This window comes from Rattus norvegicus, chromosome 13, assembly GCF_021556685.1.
Source record: "Rattus norvegicus strain SHRSP/BbbUtx chromosome 13, alternate assembly SHRSP_T2T, whole genome shotgun sequence".
Taxonomy (NCBI): Eukaryota; Metazoa; Chordata; class Mammalia; order Rodentia; family Muridae; genus Rattus; species Rattus norvegicus.
Genome location: NC_141546.1, coordinates 63,464,593 through 63,473,242, shown reverse-complemented (window position 1 = coordinate 63,473,242; position 8,650 = coordinate 63,464,593).

Below are 8,650 nucleotides of genomic sequence, written 5' to 3'. Positions count from 1 at the left end.
GAAATACAGGACAACACAGGTAAACAGGTAGAAGCCCTTAAAGAGGAAACACAAAAATCAACCAAACGGGTGAAGGAATTGAACAAAACCATCCAGGATCTAAAAATGTAAATAGAAACAATGAAGAAATCACAAAGGGAGACAACCCTGGAAATAGAAAACCTAAGAAAGAGATCAGGAGTCATAGACGTAAGCATCACCAGCAGAATAAAAGAGATTGAAGAGAGAATCCCAGAGACAGAAGATACCGTAAGACAGGCAAGGAAACTGCAAAAACCAAAAAGCTCCTAACCTAAAACACCCAGGAAATCCAGGACACAATGGGAAGGTCAAACCTAAGGATAATAAGTATAGCAGAGAGCAAAGATTCCCAACTTAAAGGGCCAGTAAATATCTTCACAAAATTATAGAAGAAAACTTCCTTAACTTAAAAAAAAGTGATGTCCATAATTACAAAGAATTCTACAGAACTCCAAATAAATTGGACCAAAAAAAAAAAAACCTTCTCCCTGTCACATAATAGTCAAAACATCAAATGCAAAAAAAAGTGCTATTTTGGTTGTTATTGTTTGCTTATTTCTTTATCTTCAGCTTGGTCATCTGTATAACATGCCAAGGTTTCTTAAGATGTGAATTCTAGTTGAGTAAGACATCATATGCTACAGGTGCAGTGTGTATTTCTGTCTTGAGGTTGCACTGTTATGAGAAAATGGAATTTAGTAGCTTATAATAGTAAAGAAAAGCACACTATGTAATTGGCCTTAGGAAAATCTGGAGACAAATAAATAAACTAAACTTTGCTGTGGAGTCTGAGTAAAGAGGAATGTTCTATATTTTATTCCTTTGCTCTTAAGGATCTCAGCATTTTCTCTTAGAATTATTCACCGTTGACATATTTTTATACATTTGTCATAATCATTATGTTTCATAACTCCCATGGGGAACTTATCATAAATATGACTCGAGGTTTCCAAATAGATCGATGTATGTGACACTTATTTGTACTATCTGGGAGAGCAATATTTCTGTTTTGTCACATACTGGATAGTAATAACTTTGTAATCATAGCCTCCCTGAAGAAATCCTGTTTTCAAAGAACGCTAATCCATTGTAACAGATTGAGTTTTACTGACAAATATTAGATAGTTAAAAATGTTGGTTTTGTCAAACATTTTAGGGGTTTGTTATTGTTGCTTGATTCTTTGGTTTGTGTCACTCAAATGGAAATAGAGCATCGGATTCCATATCTGAGCGCTCTACAACATGGCTTTAGCTGGGGACAGGTAGAAAACACTGATACTTCAGCTGTTCACTAAGGGAGTTGGATTTCTAAGCCAAAGTCAAGTGTCCTTGATGATAGATTCAACATTTCACATGAACATATCAACCTTTATGTCTTCATAAAGTAACACAATGACAAGGTCCATACATAGATTAAGAAAGTTCTAACTAATCAGAAACTAAACAAGTATTCACTTTGTCCAAGTAAAATTCAACATTTTTAATATGTAGTATATATGTGCACTGTAGAGAGTATTATAACTCAATCATTAGCAGTTACTCATATTCTTTATTTTGTGAAAATCTATAGTACAAAGGTGTGTTTTAATATTTCTTAATTTTTATGATTGCATGTTTATAACTTTCTCTTAAATGACTGCATTACTACAATGGGTTGTACATAAATATAAATATATATGTATATATTTATACATATATTTGAATATACAAAGAAAACATACATGCATGTATATGTATATCTTTATATTCATATACTTATATATAAACATGTCATATAATTTATAATATATTAAATTGTATTGAACAAATATATCAATATGTGTCTATATGAGTATGTAATATATAAATAAAAATGTAGACATGTTTATAAATATATACACATATAAATGTGTAATAGTTGATTGCATTATAACCTTTGAGTATTGTAATTACAGATATAAGCTACGATTTTTAGCTAGTCATAGAGTCATAGAGATTTATGATTCAACTAGTGTGTATCCTGTATTTTTGATTTAAGAAACAAAATCATAGTTTTACTCTAAGAAAAAATGTATATAAATTTTTGTTTAAACATTCCAACGTCATAGTATCTTAACTCTATTTATACCTCTGCAATGGTTTCTATCATAAAATAAGAGAATTTTTAAATCAGAAAAAATACAAGTGACTAGTTATAATCAAAAACAGGGAAAGTCATTTTATTATCAGAAAAGTGAGACTGAAAAATTGGAATTATCTAAGAAAGTAGGAAAATAGGGATGATACCGGGATAACTGTGGACGGTGAGGTAAGGCATTGACACTAATGATCACTGAAGGCAAACTTCCTAGAACTGAAAGTGTAGCTATTCTAATTCCTAATGAATTGTCATTAATTTTAGGTATAATCTTGTTCCAGTTTTGTTACATTCAAGGAAATTTAAATCTATTTAGGTAATTATGCTTAGAACTATTTATTCATATTTGCATTTGTGCTTTTTATCTCTTCTCTCTCTGTCTGTGGGTTTCTATGTATCTTTGCTTCCCCACTCTTGTGTGAGTGTGCGTTTGTACAATGTTGAGCAAATAGGGGAGCGGAGCGTGGAGGCCATTTTTGAGAAAATATCCATCACTTAATATGTATCTGGTCAATTTCAGCTCTACTGGCTGCATAACGAGTCTTTGGCATCTGTTGGTCTCTGCCATGGCTGAATTTTTACACTGGGATAGGGAGGTAAACTCAGGTGCTTATGTTCTCATGCTAACACCCTATCAACTGAGTCATCAGCTCAGCCACTTTATTATACAATTTCCCAAAGGTCTAGTAAGATCTATATCCTTTTAGAAAGGTAGGTATTAGCTGTTTTTGAAGAGGTGAATTTAGAGGCATGGGATACCCATATGGAAATAGAAAATTTATTTTAATCAACAGACAAATAAACATAAAGATAGAAGGAAAATAAAATAAAGGAAATGAAAAGGAAAATCCTCTTTGATGATGATGACGATGACGATGATGATTAAAATGGGAGACAAAAAGGCACAGCATAAAGTCTTATTTAGTAGATTCATTGTAATCTCAAACGTTACTTCAGCAACAGCTTTCTAAAATAATTATGTGTATTGCATATTAACATTCTCATGCCTTAGAGCTCTAAGAATCAAAGGGCCACTGCTAGCTAGCTGATATACTTTTGTGTCTGATGAGATGAAATTCTTTGACAAGCTCTATCATTTGCTCTAATACACCTACCAGTATTTTAGCTGCAGAAAGTGGATTCTTGTTCTCTAACTGTACTTACTCTGTCCAAGGAAACATGAAAATCATTGAATCCTACATTATCTTAACTCTGCCTGGAGTGACAACAACGTTCTCTTCACTGAGGGTGTCTAATTGTCATTATTTTTCTCTTGGTGTCTATTTATATGATTATCCTGCTCCCCTTTTCCATGGGACTTAAAATGAACCAAACTGAAACACCAACTCAATTAATCTGTGTATAGAGGAAGATTCTAGAATAATGAGGTAATATTTGAATAAGTAGAATAAAGTTTGGAGCAAAATGCATTATCTGTAGAGCAGGTCCATGGCTCATGCTGAAGAATAACTCAGAATCAACCAAAGAAATCCAAAGTTATGTAAAAACGGTATCAAAATAGAGGATCTGTGGCAGGGATGTGAGAAAGCAGAAATGCTCCCTACTTAACAACCCATTGTGGAGATTCAAAATCTTCCTCGATTACTTGAAAAGAATAGTTTAGCTTAATGTTTACCATGTATAAGTTGCTCCCAACCAGTTTCATTTAAATGATAACCTTTCTCCTATTATTTATATTTGTCATTTCAAAGACAAATTATAAGCTTCATAGGCTACTTAAGAGTTTTGATAAAGATATTAAAGAGAAGATACAGACCAACAGAAGATCAGTTATATCATTAACTGCTGGAGACAGGAGTGCACATACTATCAGGAATTATGGACTTGATGTTTTTAAGAAGAAAGGGGAATTTTTAAAAGGGTCTTACCTCATCTCTGCCAATGAGAGGTCTAGAAAAAGGAAATAGTATTCATGCAGCATTACAAAATAAGAAACGTGTATATATCAATGGTTGGGTCTCATTATCCAAGTCTCAGGTCTTGATAAGGTCTTGATATGGCTAGGATTCAGAGAGGATCACTTTATGTGTCATTATCTTGAAAAATAAACATGTAATACATTTAAAAAGCCATAATAAGAAAGAAATGAGAGATCATGATCAGTTTTGTATAAAAAAATAACACATTGGTCACAGATACATCAGACAACAAGACACATCCCTAAATGACTTCACACCAAATTTTTGGAGAACTTGTTTTTTAGAAAATAAAGAGTTTTAACACTTTCTCCAAAACTTCTTTTCTTTACATAGCTATAAATTTGTAGGGAAAAGTAGAACAACCTAAAAATATGAAAATATTCATATTTATAGAATCACATTTATTTCCTACATTTTGGAAAGATGCTGAAATAAATCTTCATATGCAGTTGTATTTAGTGAAAAGAAAACAAAATGGAAAATGAAAGGAAAGGAAAAGTGCTACATTTTCATTCCGTAAGGCAATTTAGACAGCCTTCATGAGATAGATGGGTTGCTTTGAAAGACTGTGTAGTATTTTGCTTAATTGATTAATGACTTTTGGAATTTTAGCCTCAGGGACTTTTGAAGATTAATTTAAAATATAATATTGCTATTGATTAAAATAATGGTTGTCCTCTTATTTAAGGGGTGTCTTTCTCCTTGAAATGAACTTGTGCTATTTCTGACAAAAAAAAAAAAGAGCCAGATCATCAACATATGAGATAGTTAGAAAGAAGTGGATCTTGATTGCATTAAAATGTACCATTTTAGCATCATTAATCTTTACTTTGCAAAGGCAATAACTAATGGGTGAAATTGTTATAGCCCATGGAAAGTTAAATAATACTCAGTCTTCAGGTTCAGTGTATCCTTCCTATACTACTGTGCAAACATTAATAATTTTTTGGATAAATGCAATGTCAGCTGTATGAACTTTGAATAAGAGCAGTTTCTTTAGCTTAATGAGGTGATGTAACCTGCTAATATTCCAGGTCACTACCTTGAGAGCTTTTAGTACTTAAGCAATTTAGAGTCACAGAAAGTGAGCAAAGGGAGAACAAATAGATCAATACACTATTGCTGAGGCGGTGACAAATCTGTAGCATTTTACTTTTACATGTAAGGTGTCTTAAAAAATACAAAATGCTCAGGGAAAAAGGCAGCATGGTGGGGGAGGCACTTTTAGCTAGGCAGCAAAGTTCTTGTAAAGCAACATGCAAGGAATTGAGGTAAATTGGCTTGATATAAAACACAACTTAACTTTAATCTTCCATACATGTGTATGCATGCATATGTGTGTATGCGTGTTTTTATCCTGTTTTAGGACAATCTACCTCACGTTGGAACATAGGAAATGCCTTATTTGTCTGGAATGGTGAGGTATATTGTGGAAACCTCACTCTGAGGTGAATTCATCAATAATGGAAATGACCTAGCAAGAACATTGAAGCTAAAGCAATGTGATGCATCGGAAACTTTCAAATTCCATTAGCTGAGAAAAAAAAGAACCAAAGAGGATGATGAATAGTTCATTAGCAAAAGCACAATTACGAAATAAACTTAGTTTAAAAATGCCCAACTTTTACAAGTGATGCCTCATCCAATCTTATATCATGGAGGAGTAATATTCTGATTTAGGCATCAAAATTATAATTTGCAGGAAATAAGTTTTAAATTAAAAATCATTCTTACATTAGGATAAAGCACTTCACATTTGGTGAGACAAATTTAACAGCACAGGCTGCAAATGGGGTGTTTAGAAAACTTTAAGGTAATTTAGTATGGTGTCAATCAAAACCATAGGGAAGTCACTTGCCCATAGTAATCAAGTACTGAACCTTGGGTTACAATGACTGAGATTAGTGGTTTAACTGTGCCTAATTCTGGACATAAGTTTTAAAGATTCACTGAGCAGGTAACTGGTTGTCTAATTAGCCTCAGTAACAATATGTCTCATATGCTAGAACTGTTCCAACCAAGATCTATCAGATCCATCAAAAAATGCAGTTGTGTTTGTATAGTAAAGGCCACATTTGGAGACTGAACAACCTAAGAAAGTCAGGTAGCCTGTGGAAGGTGATTTTACTGATAAACATCCATGGGCTGATAGGATACTGTAGACTTCTAGTAAGATCAACATGCCAATCCCTCTGGGTATTTATCAATTTGAGACTGCAAGGGAACTGATCTGTGGATGGAATCTTCCATTCCCAAATGTCCCCCTTCCACCTATAAAACCCTCAAGCCCCTTGAGTGACATTTGCATAGCCCTTATTCTCTTGTGAAGAGACTGCTGCTTTCAAGGGATCTAAATAAAAGGCCAATTCAGCTTCTCTGGAGGTTGGAATCCTATTTTTTTTATTCCCCATTATAGTTAATGGCCTTATGATACTGAAGATATTACATAATGTGAGAATTTTCTGTCTTTGGCTCTTGTTTCTTCCCTGTGTTCCACTCCTTCAAATACACATTTTTGGGAGATTCAATTTTGGCGCATTTATTTACATGGTTTAGACTAACGCTGTAACTATGTCCTCCAACACTTCAAGATCTGACAACCATCACCCTGTCTGGGCTAGCTGTGTTTATCCACTCCATGAAAAGAAAGCCTCTGAAGAATTCCTGATTTTCTGCTTTCCCCTTGCTATCTTGAATTTAGCATTCGTTTTGCTTTTTAGTCCCATTTGCATAAAATTTTAACCTTTGCCTGACTGGACCCTAAGATTTCCTTTGACCATGTACATTAGGAATGGACTGGGAAGTCTGATAAAGCAATGTTTTGTGAACAAAAAAAAAATCCCAAATACTTTTATTTTGTAAAAAAAAAATCAGCCAAAAACTTGATGAAACAAAATATATAGTGATGCTTGGCATTGAACATTTAAGGCTTTTGAAGTAGATGAGGATGATCTGATATTAAACACTTCTAGGTGTAATTCTAGTTTCAATTTTTTTTTTAAAAAATGTGACCGTTTCAGCTCTCAAATTTGGTCTATGCCTCCATGTCTGATAATTAATGTTAAATATTTAGTGTGCATGTTCTTCTCCTGATATAAATAAGATTCCAAGTCTATTCACTATATTTTCTTCTTTTTTTCTATTTTAATGACAGACATCTGACCCAACTTAGAAATTAGGATGGGATTCTGGAGACCTTCTTCTGAGAAATCGATGGAATTAATTATTTAGTTCTCATGTTGGCATCTTCCAATTCAAGGTCACAAGTATTTTAGAAACATGTTTCATATAGTCCAAACTACTGAATGTTGTAGATATAACTTTGAATAAGATATAAATATTGTTTGATTTAAATACACTGCGAGTTTAGATGTCACTGCATGAAATTGAATCTAGATACAGAAAATTATTGTCTTGTTTTTTGCAATCTCCTGTTCTCATAGAAAATGAGGTTAGTGTCATAATAAGGATTTCCCAGTTCTCCAAATGCTGTGTCCTACAGGCAGTTCTGATACCATCGTCCTGAGGTTGCTTACATTAGAGCCACTCAATAAAAGTTCACACTCCTCCATATGCTAATTTCTAGATCACGCCGTATATACTTGCATGTATTTTATTTTTGATTTCTTAAGAATATGATGCCATTGCATCATTTCTCCTTCCCTTTCCTGTCTTTAATCTTTCTACATACCTATCCCCACTCTCCTGAAAATTTGTGGCCTCCTTTCTCATTAACTTTTATTAAATGTATATGAGTATATGCATATAAATTTCAGCATATAACCTGTTGAGTTCTTATAAAGTTATTTCTATATCTGATTTTAGGGTTGACAATTTGATACTGGGCACAATCGGTGTGCTCCTACATGGGATAGACCACCACTCATCCTCCCAGCATTCCTCCATTGCCTATAGTTCTTTGTGAAGGGTTATAGACCCTTGGGCTATTTTCTCATGTATATTCAATAACCAGCTACAGAAATCAGGACTTGCTTTATCCCTTGGTTCACTGTAATAACTCTACAGAGTGAAATCATTCACAGTGGCTGCTTTACCGTAAGACAAAGACTAATAGGTAGTCACATAGAGGAAGTTCATGGCTTAAAGCTTGTGGGGAAGTGGTAGGGGTTGGGGTCTTCCTTTTCTTTATAGGTTTATCACCATTCTCATTGCTAGATTATTTACTAATCCATAAACCCTCCAAATCTCATCTTTTAAGGTTTTTATGGGGTTGAATTTAGTAGGCATAGTTATCCACCTTCTCTAACACAACTTTCTTCCACAGAGAACCAAGGTAAGACTGAACTATCCAACACTTTAATTACGTGGCTAAAAACAAAACAACCGAATCTTCAGGACCTACTCTGTAAGTATAACCTCGGCAAAGGCCACACTGGGGAAATATGTTGTTCTTAATGTTTTCATTTGGGAAATGCAAAGTCTTAAGAACTTTCTAGAGGAACTGGGTAAAAGATAAAACACACTTTTCTTATTATTTTACAGTATCAATGATAAGATTTTAGGAAAGAGTAGAATGACAGGAGTCTATTCTGACCATGTGTATCCTTGGAAA